The sequence below is a fragment of the Toxotes jaculatrix genome, chromosome 1 (assembly GCF_017976425.1).
Source record: "Toxotes jaculatrix isolate fToxJac2 chromosome 1, fToxJac2.pri, whole genome shotgun sequence".
Taxonomy (NCBI): domain Eukaryota; kingdom Metazoa; phylum Chordata; class Actinopteri; family Toxotidae; genus Toxotes; species Toxotes jaculatrix.
In genome coordinates, this window is record NC_054394.1 from 26,580,888 (window position 1) to 26,595,580 (window position 14,693).

The 14,693-nt window shown below is 40.1% G+C and overlaps 1 protein-coding gene across 2 annotated transcripts in view; it reads left to right on the forward strand.

Moving 5' to 3' along the window:
* Nucleotides 1-1,991: 1,991 nt before the first annotated feature.
* LOC121183196 (zinc finger protein 609-like) overlaps nucleotides 1,992-14,693 on the forward strand; it is a 69,952-nt gene continuing 57,250 nt past the window's right edge. For both annotated transcript variants that reach the window (XM_041040139.1, XM_041040148.1), the window contains exon 1: nucleotides 1,992-2,398. The gene's annotated coding sequence lies outside the window, so the exon portion shown is untranslated. The remainder of the gene's footprint in view (nucleotides 2,399-14,693) is intronic.

Sequence of the window (14,693 nt, forward strand, 5' to 3'; positions counted from 1 at the left end):
AGAAATCTGTCCCCTCCAGTCCCCACTGGCCACTGACTGTTATTTAGCTTTCCAATGGAGGCTGGCTGTTCCCTTGGGAAGACATGAGTGTGCCTGCCAGCAGGAATGCATCCGAGGCAATAGAGGAAGATGGAGGATGGATGGAGGATGGTGAGTAGCTGCTGCTGCTGCTGCTTTTCCCTCTGTGTGAAAATGAGTCCATTAATTCAGCCCCCCTCCTACTCCCCCCCACCTCTCCCCCAGCCCTCCCTGTGCCTGTTGTCTCTGTTTGTTAGCGAGATGATTCCTTCTGTCATGTCAAAGGCAACATTATCATATTCTTGTTGCCTGGGAAACCAGCGCTGAGAGAGACAACGACTTAAAGCCTTCATGGTGTTTGAAGCTGGAAAACATGAAAGGTTATCCACGGTACTGAGAGAGTTGGAATTGTGACATATCTGAAAAGGTCTTATTGTTGGATGTTTTTTTTTTTTGTAACTGGCTCACTGTTTTCTGAGAATTTCCCCTCGGTTGTTTGTTAATAGGTTTAGTTCAGTCACAAAGGTAACATGTTTACCCCGAAGCGTGAAGATCGAGTTTTGGCCACAACACGTTTTTCAGACAATTAACAGATTTTAAAGTGTTGACATTCAACAAGATGCACAATTGGAAGAGAATGAAACTGATTATGTACAGATAATATCAATAACTACCTTAAAAAGAATGTTTCCTTTAGCGTTCATGGTCAACAGATTATCTTACATGAAGTGTTTATAATAGACTGCTTTAATGATACCGCTGTCTAACAATGCACCATCTACACAGGGTTTCTGAGTTGTAACTAACACCTTTATTAGTGTGTAATTCTTCATCTACTAAGGCTTTTTGGATCAATTATAAGCCATTAATATGATCAGCGTGTGGGTTACCAGCTTGTGACAAATCCCTTTTGCTGGTATTTATCATCCTCCTCCAGCATGACACTATCTTTTTTAGATGATCTTCCTCCTTCATGAGGAAGATGGGTTGATAAGAAATTTCTGGATAGAGGCAGGCTACATCGTACTGTTGGACGTTTGGTTTAAGTAAACCTCCCTCTTGAACATCTAATATTTATCATCAGTTTATATCCCAAGTATTTTAATATTATAATAGAGCCAATATATACTTATTAATATGGGTATTTTGCAAGAAAATAGGCTGATATCTCTAAATTGTAAACTGTAAGTGGATTAAGGGTATGATATGATCATGTGTGGCATTAAAAAAATGACAGTGTGAAACAAACAAGATTCCTTTAAGGAAATATGGGAATCCTGAGCACAGTCTCTTAAAATGGAAGATACAAGAGTTCCACCGGTAGAAATGATAATGATGATGATTCCTAATAGAAGCAATTCATGTACAGAGACGTTTGAAGTACCCCCACCCCCACCTGAAATGAATGTGGTTCTTTGTGTCCACAGTTTGAGAGGCAATAGGATATATGTATGTATATGTAAATGCAGTATATTGGGTTGTTGTTGGTATTTATTTTGTTCCTTTCTCCCATTTTGGGTTTTTTTATGTTAGCTTAATATGAAGTAGTCAATTTTGTATTGTATGGTATTTTATAATAAAGTATTTTCTCTCTATTTGTTTGAATTAAATTTAAAATCATTAAACAAATTAAAAAAAAAAAAATAGGGGGAGTTTAGGGGTCGGTGGGGGACTTGACTTGGACTCATGACCTCAGTATTTCCCAAATCCTGGCTGTGACCCTGTCCCTGACCACCGGCAACCAGTCTGTTGCTCAACACATTTCGTGCCATTTGGCTGACTGGTGGATATTCCTCGTGGAACAACGAGCAAATGAAATCACAGTCCATTCAGTGCGGTTAATCCAGTTCCATATCTTTAGCCCGGGCTCCGTGGAGTGTGACAGTTCAATCCGACTGGAACCGCCTGTCCTGGATTTCCTAACCGCTCCCGCTGCTGCTGGTTGGCTACATTGTATCAGTTCCCACACGAAGAACCACCACGGCGCTCATCCAGAAACGGTGAATACGAAGGAATTAACCTGGATGGGAAGCTATTCACTGTGGGATTAATCGCCACAAGGTCGCGGGAGAGGACTGGACTTGTGTCGGGCTCGAGACCGCACCGATAAAAAAAAATGCGTTCCGGACTCGGTTGTTTTCGATGTGGACGATATCTCGAAGTGTGATGGCAGAAGTCCAGTGAATCGCTGGCCTCCCCTCCTCTCTTGTGTTGGATGTCTTGGGGGGTGCGCTGCCACTGGTTTCTGGTGCTTCAGATTCTTTTTTCAGAGGTTTTATTGTAATTCAAACCCATTGCTCTGATTTGTTCTTTTTTTTTTATGGAGTGCACGCCACCATGGACAGACCAGGGTTTGGAATAGGAGTGGCTAGCTAAGTCGGTAAGTTAGTACATTTTTCTCTCTCCTTTTTTTTTTCTCCTCTTATTGTTGATAATGCAACGACTCGCTATAGCCATTTAACGCCAGCCTTGCGTGCAAGGCGAGCTGGCTAGCTCACCATATAGCCAACACAGCATGCAGCAGCAAGAAGCTAGCCAAGGCTGACTGCACTCTGAGCTCATTGTTTCACTCTGCCAGCTAGCGTACAAGTCAGATTAGCTCATTACACCCAGCTAAGTTAGCCCCGTTAGCTTCTTGAAGTTCAACCAGCGTGTAAACACGTAAAACGGGCAACTCAACAACCTGCTCGTTTTTTTTTTTCGGAGTAACGTTAGAGCACCCTGTGAAATATCTTTAGTACGCTGGGTGGTAACGGTCAGCTTTCACCCCAAGCAGTGGCTGTAGGTTGGAAAACCACTTGCTTGTCTTCGCTAATAATTTCCCTGTTAAGTTAAATTTTGGGCAACACAATGCTGTGAGGAGAGATTAGCTGGGCAGAGTTAAAGCTGCAGATTCCCCCAGTGTAGTCCCTACGGTGTTTTCCAAGCTGAGTACCGGGGACCCCAGGGGGATCTGTGAGGGTTTTTCTTTTTTGTTTGTTGTTGTTGTTTTTTTTTTTTTTGAGGATCTTGAGGAAGAGAGAAAATGAAACGTTTCTGACTAACGTGTCAGTCTTGTGGTTTCAGCAGAATGTGAGAATATACGCGACCCTGTGTTTCACTTACACTATACTGGTGTCACTGTAACAACAGTGTGAGGATAGAGTGTCACACTTATATAACCAGTTATATGTAGAATAAAGGCTCCTCTAATAGAACACAAGGGGACAAGATGTCATGAAATGGTGGATTGTGGTCTAATAAACCTTTAGTTAAGGACATGAAAAAAAAATGGGACCCTTTTCTCCAGGTTAGTCAGTTTCTTTTCTTTGGCTCATGTGGTTGGGGCTGTCCTGTCTCAGTGAAGTGAGTCATTCAATTAAAACACTTTTTTTTTTTTTTTTTTACAAGGCCACTATGGGCTAACCCTGTGCTCTGCCCTGTGGCCTGTGCTGCTCCATGGAGTATGACAGTACCACATTAAAGACTTGCCATGTTATCTGCAGCCCAAGACTTGGCTTAACATTAACATTAACATATTTTTCAGTTAGTCAAGATCTCAGATTACAATCCTGCATTTAAAAAAAAGGTCCAGTGTGCACAATTTATCTCTCTGTTTAATTACAAAATGTAAAGTTTCTTCAGAACAGTTGCTAAATATCTAACCCCTCCAGGTTGCCTTTTAAATGGAGCAGTCTTCATTTAAAGTAATGTGAATTTGCCATGTTTGCAGAGGCAGACTGACAGGTTTGTGGGGGGAAAAGTGTGAGATTTGGTTGCCTGTGTGCAAGCAAGCTTACAAGATAAAGTTGTCATTGGTTTTGCACATCCTTGCTCATTGTTCCTAGTACACCACTGCCATCAGTTAATCAAATATGATTGGTTATCATATGTTGTTCACATATGTCGTTTGTGTTGCATATTTCTGTTTTTACTTGTGCTCAGTGCCTACAGTGCAACTCCTAAGTCGTCCATCTGGCATGACTTAATGAGTGGACTAGTGTCAGTGAGTCTTTTAGCATTAGCTCGCAGGGACATATTTCAGAGAATGTCAGCACTGTGCGTGAAAGCGGCAAATTCAGTTTTACTTAGAGTGTAGTAGAACTAAACCAATAAATTCCCCAGGCTGATATTTGCAGTCAGCAGTTAATTTTCTCGATTCGAGATTTCAATTCTCGTCATTTGGTCAAAAGTATTTTAGAAAACTGTGAAAAATGGTCCGTTCCAGAGACCAATGTGACGTTTTCACATGACTGCTTTTGTCTGATAAACAGTCCAAAACATATTGAGTTTGCTATCATAGCAGACTACGAAAACCAATAAACTGTCATATATTAGAAGCTGAAACCTGAGAATTTTTAGATTGTCTCAAAAAATGTCTCACAACGATGAATGGATTATCAAAATAGTTGCCAATTTTTTTCTGTTGATCAGCCAATTGGTTAATCAACTAATCGTTGCAGTTCTAATGTCCCAGTGTCAGTATTGACTTAAAAAAAATCTAGTATTGGTTGGGCTATGGAGCAGTTCCAACCCAAGGACTGGCTAATTTTGTCCATAAATGTAGATCAGAGCTGCCGTAAGACTTGTTTTCAATGTAAACCACATAGTTGAAATCTGTGGTTTCTTTGTTAGTGTAAGTTGTTTGATGAAATGCTGTCCATGCAATTTATTCAGATAAACACACCAGTAACCAAGAGACAAAGGAAACTGAATATTTGGCAGTGAGGCATTTTACTCCTTCCTAAAGAGCCTCAAGCGTTCCTGGCTAAATGCTGCTGTTAATGTTGAAAACCAGTTTGGCCACCCTGCATTTTGGCTGCTCCATTTTCTGGAAGTGGCAAAAACCCTGAGCTGGCGACACAGATAAAAGAAAACCTTAACATAAATGCTGGTGTGAGGTATTTTATGAGTCCCTCCTACACTACAATTTTAGCAACACTTCACTGTCCTGATAATCCACTTTGTTCCAGCCTGTCACGAAATGCATATGGCTTATTAGCACCATGTATTTATCTAGTATTTGGTAATGTGCATAATGTTGGTAGTGGTTTGTACACTGTCCAGTTAGCAGCAGACTTGTGGTTCTTTCGTACACAAACATTTTGTCAAAGACGTCAGCAGACTCTGGCGATTGGGTTGCTCAGAGTCACTTGGTGTGCAGCCATTGTAGCCTAACTGGGCAGTTGGTAAAGATTTCAAGTGTCATACAGGAAGTAATGTCAGTGCAGTAGACAAAATCACACACACACAATCACACATAGGAACACAAACTTAATAGTAAAGTGTTGTGCATGTTGATTCCAGTCTTTGAAACCACCAACTCCTTTACTCACTGATTGATCACTGACTTTCTTTGTGCTGATTTTATGCTTTTAAAGGGTTTTGCCTTGAAACGTATTACTTATTCTTCTCTGTACTTTTCATACTGGAATCAGTACAAAACATAGCAATAAAACAATTCTAAGCCCAGAAGATTTCACGTTGCCAAGGCCTTGCCTCCTAAATTGAAATTATGTAGCTGGAAACTTAGATGACGGAGCACTGGTGGTACTGTTAATAATTGTAATACTTCTTCAGAGCAGACCCTTTTTTCCTTAGTATCGTTTGTAACAAGGAAAATTCAGCTTTTCCTTACTGTGCTTCCTTTCCACCTGACTACCTTTTCAAAAGCTCCATCTGATTACCGTTTCTTTTAGTAGTAATTTGTTCTAATCATTGTAACGATTCTAATCATTGCCTTGTTGTAGCATGCCAGGCACATTTCATACAATCTGACAGCGCCATCAGTTGCAAAGTGGAAGTGAAATTTAAGACTGTGAGCTCTGTACAATAACATGACATTTTATAGTTGTCAGAGATGTGTAAATTTTGCCCAGTGCTTGGATGAGGGCCTGAGCTGAACATGAGAGCAATGCCACTTGAGGAAACACCCTTTTTCTTATTCACCAGATGTGATTTTTGAGATAACTGAAGTGCTTGGATGTGATGCTTTTTTTTTTTTTAAATGGGGGAGCATGGAAACAACTGATAATAAAAGTGACTAATGTATGTGATGGTGCTGTGGCTTTCACTTAGTAATTCTCGAGATTATTCACTGAACATGTATTCTGAGTACGTGACTAGAAGAATGATTCAAGCCAGTGGAAGTGTCGCATTAGGTTTTGTTAATTTTGCCCAGCCTTTCACCCTTTTAAAACCTGCCCCACGTCAGGCTGGACATCCAAGAAACAGTGTGGAGGAAGAGAATTTATCAGTGTTTGTTTAGAGGTCCAGGGCATCAGATTAGTCCAGGACAAGGGGATTATTTTGGCTTTGTAAAGCTCCTGTCATCTCATGGCCACACACCAGCTGATGACAAACTAAGAAAGGATTTGCCCTATATCCTTTAAAGTACCTTAGCATCACTTGAATGAAGCCATTTATGAATATATACACCCATATGCAGTTGCTTTCTTGTTGTTTTACTCTGGCCTAGAAATAGAAATAGTAATAGACATGTTTAATGAGAAGCGTCTGCATTTCTTGGTTTCCTTTGTGCAGTGCTGAGTCCATGTTAAGCCTCATAATGCAGTTAGCGTCGTTTGACAGACTGAGATGAGATGGAGGATCTTTGTAGTTTAAAACATCACACAGTGTTTCCCCAAGGTTTACCGTCATTTGAAGTGGTCCACCTAAAGTGATGGGGGTTGGGCTTTTTAAAGCTGGTGGGAAGTCCCAACATCAGGCACTACAGCGTCTGCAGAAAAAGAGCATAACAAACATGATCTGACGTCCAGTTAGCAGTCAGTAATTGTGAATTCAAGTCCATGCAGGTGCACGCAGCAGACTTTTTACTGGCTAATCTGCACAGCCAACTACATTTAACAGGAAGATATTTAAAAGGAAGAATTAGTGACTAAAAATATTTAGAACTGGAGTGGCACTCTGCAGATTGCAAAAATCAAAAGGCGAAAAATGCCCTTTCTTAAGGAACGTGATAAAAATTGCCGGTGCAGAGCGAAGTGCCATATGGAGCAGATTTAGACTGTCTCTTTTGTCTCCATTAGAGGCAAAATGTTGAGGTTCAGTTGTTGTGATCAGCTAAGAAACAGGCATCGTGCACCTGAGAAATAATTCTGTTGAAAAAAAACAAAAAATAGGAGCAATGGAAACAATTTTTTTTTAAATGTTGCAACAAGCATCTTGTTTTGTTTGATTCACAGACCTAAACTGTCTGTAAATATCATTAATTAAAACGGCCTGCTTCTGTTTTATTTGTTTGTTCAAACGTCAAAGCACAGTGAGGCGTTTTTTCTGACAGCTTGCGGTTTTTCTTGAAATGCCATAAAGTAAACAAAGAATGTGAAATGGATCTGTGCTTCTATAGTCAGTATTGATCCGTCCATCTAGTCTGTGGACCAGCTCGGGACACCTCTTGTGGGGCCAGATGTATCTGTGTGTGATCTGCTGTGCTATGTGAGAACATTACCTCCTTTTTTTTCCCTGGGGCTGCTGTTTTGTTTGTCGAAAAAAAGTTGAGCAGATGTGACAGTTGTCATTTGAACCGTAAAGTCGTATCATGGGTCAGAGAATATGTAATTCTGCTTTAGTTTTAATAGCATTGATTGGATTTCCCTCTAGCAAATTGCCAATTATAGCAGAAAAGAGCACACTTTGAATGCTTGTTGCACTGTTGCTGCTTTGCCAGAGAGTGGTGATCCATCTTTTCCTGGGATGCAAGCCCAGGTTACACTCAATTCTCCGCCACACCAGCTATAAAGATATTGTCAGCTTTTGTGGTGCTGCACAGTCTCGGGTGCTGCAGGACAAATGCTGTCTCATTTCCCTTTGGTTTGAAGCATCGTCTTCTGTGTTCTTGGAAAGAAAAGCCACAGAAATTATGTGTCAGTTCAGGCTGGTATTGATGAGATCTTTTTTGTTGTTGTGGTAATAATAAAGCCTTGTCAAATTGCATTAGTACGTTTAACAGACTATTGCTTTCAGTACTGCGGTTATTCACCCACTCATAAGCAATGTGTTTGCCACTTTCGCTTCACTTTTTCCTGACACTGGTGATCTTTTCACTGCAAGGCGCACACAACAATTTTCCATCTACAAATGGCTGATTAGTAAACCAGAGCAAAGAAAACGGTATGAAATTGTTGCTGCTCTACAGCAGATACAGCCCATTGATTTGTTGACAGAAAGCAGTCAAGTCTATTGTCTTTCTAGATCCTGTAACCTTGATTTTATCTGTAGGAACGTTGTGGTCTTTTGTAAATAAACATTTCTGAGGTGAGTTTAGTGTAAGAGCAAGAAAAGCTCTTTGACGATGTGATGTGTGGGATTTCCTCGGAGCACATCAGTACTGTAACATGGTGGCAGGGAGTGGGTGGTTCTGAGGCACTGTCCCCATTGCCCTGATCATGCTGCAGGATCCACTGTGGAATCAAAGAGTGACATTGTCTCTCTCGGATGACACATGCCTCACTTGTGATATTGACGAGTAAATGAGAGAACATCCACAGATGGCAAAGTCGCTGCAGTCCAAAGTGGAAACACGCGGTCGCGTGGAACAAAACGTCAATACTTTTACAAGAAAGTCGTAATTATTTTTCTGTCCGAAACGGGTGTTAATGTTAGCGGTTCTGCTGTCCTGTGTCTTCCCACTTGCCTGAGCGCACATGAAAACGGACTGATAGAATTTTTATATGCGTTTTAGTTTGAAACATATTCACATCAGAGCAGCTTCAGTTTATAGACCACTGAAGGGTTGTCATTTCAGGCTCACAGTGATCATTTCCACTTGCTTTTACTGTGCATCGATAAAGAATTAACTGGGATTACAGTTACAGTTATTCATCCGATTCTCCAGGACATTTACTGTAAAAATAATGGGGTCAGTTTATTAGACGATGTGTGTTTTCAGCTGTTTAATAGTGGAAGCATTACCAAAGAAACTAGTACTTTGTTTTGTTTTGGCAGCAGTGCCGCCTCTCACTTTCTTCTCTCTGCTTTATATTTTTATAGCAACTTAAACTGGTTCACACCCGTTTTACCAGTTACCAAAAAAAAAATCCCCATTAAATCCACCAATCTTGAGCAAAATAGTCGGTTTTGGCATGTTGTTACAGGACATCGTGTTAGGGCCCTCAAGGTTTGACTGTAATGGTTGGCCAGTTGCCCTTGGCAACCACATCTGGACCTCTGTCAACCATTTTGTGTAGTCTGGTGTTGCTCTTTTTGGTAACCAACACACTGATCCTTTTGTCCTTGACATAAAATCTTGCGCCTAGGCAAAAAAGAAGTGGCACAATATGTTAATATATGTAAATATGTTCACGTTAAATAAAAAAGTCACCCATAAACCCAGAAGACAGTTGCTCACACAGTTATAAAGAGAGTTAAATCCTAACAAAAGAGAACTACAAGCTAGAGCTCTAATGATATTTTTGATTAATCGATGAATAGACAGGAAATTAATGTACAACTATTTTGATAATCAGTTGTTATTTTTCAAGCAAGACGAAGCCAATGACTTCTTCTTTCCAGCTTCTCAAATATCAGCATTTTCTGTTTTTCTGTCATGTGAGGCAGTAAACAGAGTTTTTTTTAGGCACATTTCTGACATTTTATAGCTATAACAATAATTTGACTTATTGAGCAAATGGTAGATTAATGAACAGTGAAAACAGTTGTTAGTTGCAGCCGTAGTAGAAGCATGCAGGCTTTAAAAAAATCTTTCAGTACCATGTTTAAATGAGGTCTGATTAATATAAAACTAAAGACAGCAATTAAAAACAGCCAGAAATCACTAGGGAATGCACAGAATGGGCGATGCTTTGAAATATTAATGCAAGAAATCAGGTTATCCCGGAAAACCGTTAGCTACAAATTCTAAGAACAATCAAAACATTTTCAGACTGAACCCATTTGTTGGTTCTCCTGGTCAAAGTGGCAGGCTGCTGATCTGATCAGGCTACAGGAAGTTATTATCTGTCCCTGTTCATTTTCCCATTAATCGGACAAGGTGATGGAACCAGATATCTGTACAGAGAATTTATGTCGTACTCTCATAAACATGTACTTTGCAGTTTTGACAAAGGATCCAGGAAAGTCTCACATAAAAAAAAAAAAAAAAAACACCACATGCCAATCTGAAGAGTAGAGATCCAACACAAACGTTGAGAATGCAGTTAATCAAATACAAGCAAATTAAGCATCACTTGCAGTAATCATACACTTTTCACTTGCCCATTACAGGAAAAAAAAAACAGTAATGATGCTGGACAGATCACACTGTGTAGCTGCAGGCAGTGTATATTGATTTCTCCGGGCTTCAGTGCCGTTGCAGTGATGTTTACTGCACATTATAAAAACGTCTGCGGTGTGGACGTTTGTCTAAACAGTCAGAGAAGCAGTCATGGGGCTTTAACATGAGTGGATCGGACTGTCCTGACTGGTTTGGAAAAATATGGGTGGATAACGTTTCACTCAACAGCTTAAGGCAGATTTATGCCTTTGTGTTGAGATGTTGTGGTATCTACGTGCAGGGCAGCGGAGGCTACATGAGCTACACGGAGACAACGAAAATTGCTTCCCAGCTTGGTCTGCTTTGTGTTTTGTCCTACATTTTTCCATTGCTGGTGGTATTTGTTGATAGAGAACACAACGTGGAGCAGGTTGAAGAAAATGCTCGATAATGCTTCTTTTCTGCGTCGCTAGACAAAATGTTTATTTTGAGATCTTACAAAGCCGTTCCCACTGGAAGCCTTCCTCTAACCACAATCAGCTCTGTTTATAACAAAGGGAATAAATGAAGGTAAACCCAATTACTTTGGCTGTGTAATAAATGCACGACACGTCCTGATAATGTAGAACACATCCATCTTGTGAGGTAGGGGTGCCACAACAATCTACGGGTTAAATCCTCCGCTGAACTATAAATCAGTTCCCACGCCGTAGGCATCTACACCAGGAGCAGAGAAACAACTCGACAGAGAAGCATAAATTCAGCTTTAGTGTTATTAGTAGTAAAGTGAAATATTGAGATCCTCCGAGCTGTGAATATGTCAGACTAAGTACGAATATGCAGAATGGCACTGCTGAAAAAGAACACTTGTGCCATTGTCTAGGAATATCTTAGGTTATACTTGTGCCATACAGTAATCCGCTAAAGAAAATAGATTAGATTCTGACATTAAAGGGAGAATGTAATGTCTGACAGTCTATCTGTTCGCTTTGCATTTTAATTTGGCAGGCGCTGTAAAAGAAGATTGACAGTGTTGGTGGAAAAAATGAAAGCAGGCACGCATGCAGAACAGAAGACGTAGATTGATGACTGGAGGAAAAGAGCTGACATTAGTGACAATGTGAGGAAAAAGAAAGCAAACCTGTGCTCTTTTAATTTTCAGGATGACAGAGCATTTGAGCTCTGACCCAGCCGACTTGCATTTTTTTGGCTGTGGATGCACATGTAGCCTTGTCATTTCCTTTAAAGGATGACCCAGTGGTCATGGTGGCAGCAAGTATGTAAACAAGGCTGTCAGACGTATGAATAAGGCAAATGCATTTCAGCTAACATTGGGTGGTGCTTTTAATGTTTCATGATTACTTTTCAAAATAGAACATAAGGAAAACTGCCCCACCCACCCCAAGACCCCTGCATCGCTATTTTTCAGCATGGAAACTGTGGTTGTTTACAGCAGCAGTGTAGTTCCAGGAGTCTGAGACCATGTGAAATAGAACACAGAGCTCAGTTTGTGCTGTGTCTAAAAGTCATGGACGAGGATGAATGTGAGCTGAAATGTGGGAGTGAAACACTGGTGAAAAGGTTAAGCAAACATCCAACTCCAACGAGTTAATTATATTGTACATGAGTGGGAATAAATATGAAAGCATCAAAATACACAAGTCTAGTTTTATTACTACACTGGGCAAAGCTGAATGGGGATACTTTACCATCACTGAAATGCAGCATACCACTCTTCCGCTCCCTAATATAAGTTTTCTAGCATTTCCAATGTCAGCAGGGATTGAGTGCGTAGAAATGTCAGCGCTCGCTGTCAGATATTGTTGCCTACTTTTGTGCTTTTGGGAGCAAGATTCAGTTGCAAGATGGAGCCACATCAGGTGGAAGTAAGAAGGTGCACTTACTACAATGTGATGTGAAAAAAAAAAAAAGTGATATAGTAGAATTAATTGTTCCGTAACTGATACAAGCGCTGTCAAAAACTTGCTGTATTCAATCAATCGTGAACTGGATCTAAATTGGTTCTTGCGCCTGATAGTCATCAGTTTTTGAATGTGACACTTGTGCCTCTCCGGAACAGATCACTGCTGCATTGATTCTGGAAAGCTACCATGTGAGAGTGACAATGGCATTTGAGACTCGCTTTGTTGACTCGGCTTCTGTTAAGCAGCTGCTGGAAGAGAGGCTGGCAGTTATTTGAGGTTAATGGTTGTCCGTGCCCCCTCTCTAGTTAGACACTTACATGGCAACACCTCAACTGTCCATGGTACAAACATTAGCGCAGTGCATTAGTCATTCAGCAGGGGCCTGTTGTTGTTACACCACTGCTCTGTGTGGTGCTTTTGTTGCTGTATTACAGGTTTCTGCAAGTCAGCCGTCTACAATGTATTAGGTTAATAGAACTTTCCTTATAGATTAGACTAAAACAGTTTGAAATGTGAAGAGAAGGTATATGTAGAGAGCATTAGCTTTTTACTCAGTGTATTGTGTACAGATGGATATTTCAGATTTTAGTAAGAATTTGTTGGAATCCTGCCTGGCAGGCTGCTCGTCTAGGAATGCATGTTATAAACAATACACAAAGGACTGAAGTTAAAAAAAAAAAAGGATTTATCTTATCTTATTCTATTCCACACACACACACACCCATAAACATGCAGACAAACACATCCCCAGCTAGGGGATGACTAGTCGCTGCATATTTGTCATATTAGTTAAATTATTTACATTTATATTTTTCAGAACTACCTGCAAGGAGACTGAGCATTTTGTTGATGTATTTCAAAGCATCACACAACCTGTAACAGCAACACGATAACTTGTAATGAGTTTTTAAAAAAGAAAGACATGTCTGAACATTTGCATGCTAACATTAGGCTACTTGCATGCTTCAAATGATGAGAGTGATGAATGGTAGGCGAATGTTTGCCTGCAGTGTTTCAGGAAGAAAATCCACCTTAAAACCATAAAGTCTTTGCCATGTTAAGCGTTATAGCAAGTGTTTCCTTCATTTTTTGGTGTCTGATACTTCTTTCATCTTTTTCCATTCTGGTAAGCCCCCCATTTTGTTGTGAAGCTCTTAGTGCAAAAATGAACCATGTATGGGCGTTTGATAGCTGCATTTTCTGTAATAAGGGACTTTCTGCTGATTCTGAGTCAAAAGGAAAACGTGCATTGTGGGTTTAGCATAGTGGTGTTTTCACATTAGTTAATAAACCTGATTTGAAGCCTGACTTCAGTCGCAATAACTGAAGGCAGACAGGCTCCATGGAGTTTACTGACCCAACGGCCCTGTTGGCAAACCACTGTTATATTTCTGTGGTAATGTTTCCTGTGCAGTCCAGAGTTCCTGAAATGGTTAAGAATTAAGTTAATTCGATTAACCATCCTGCTAATATTTACCATTATCACACTGATGAGCATACATCAACATGACCTGCAGTTTACCATCAATACCCGCTGCAAATTAGCTCATGTACAATATTTTATTTCTAAAGTAACTATTTAAAGTATTTAATTCCTTTTTGCGCGGGAATATGTTGTGCTTAACTTTCTGTTTATTTGCTCACAATTCGGTCAGTCATTGTCGTCAGCTGCTGTAACCAGAGCAAAGAAACAACAAAATCATAAATTGACTGGACTGTAATTAGCTGACAGTAGTAGACGATCCATCTATTTTGATGGCAAAGTAAGACCAATAGTCAAGACCAATTGTTAAGTCTGAAACACCTTTGCAGCACAGCCTGATGGGACGACACCCCTAAGTTTTATTTATACTAACTAACTAATATCTGGCTGTGGAGGGGGCTTAGTTGTCGACACAAAAGTCAACACGAAGCACTTGCAAGAGCTCCCTTATCTCCACTGGTGCTTTTCCTGCCTATGAATAATTCAGTTTCATGGTTAATGGTGTGGTTCCCTTGCTTTGTTTTCTATTTTTACAGTAGATTTTCCAAACGATAAACCCTGTAAAAAAACACTTTTCATCCAAGAGTGCTTTGACCTTTTGCATATCCAAATTGATAGAATCTAAATATTGCACTTGATTTTGTGCAAGTTATTCTGTGAGAGAAAATCCCCATTCTGTAGGACATTTATTTGATCTAGTGCTCTATTCTTTTATTCCTTAATATTGTCGGCAAGTAGGTCTTTTTAATGATGAAATAGTGATTTCTCTGTTTCAGTGTTTTGCTAAACTGCTGCACTTTATTGCTGAATTCATTGACTGTAACCAAATTAGTTTAATCTTGATAACATGATTTTAGCTGCGGACAGGAATTTCAGAAATTTCATTCTGGACTGTGTGAAAACGTTCACATCAAGCAGACGATTGTCTGTCGGTATAATATGTACCTCTTTATCAACCTAACATTACAACAGAAGTCATTCCTTGGCCCTTTCTGTTCTCAGTATCTGTGCAGTCAGGATGATATATGTGTTGCATTGTTATGCAGATGACACC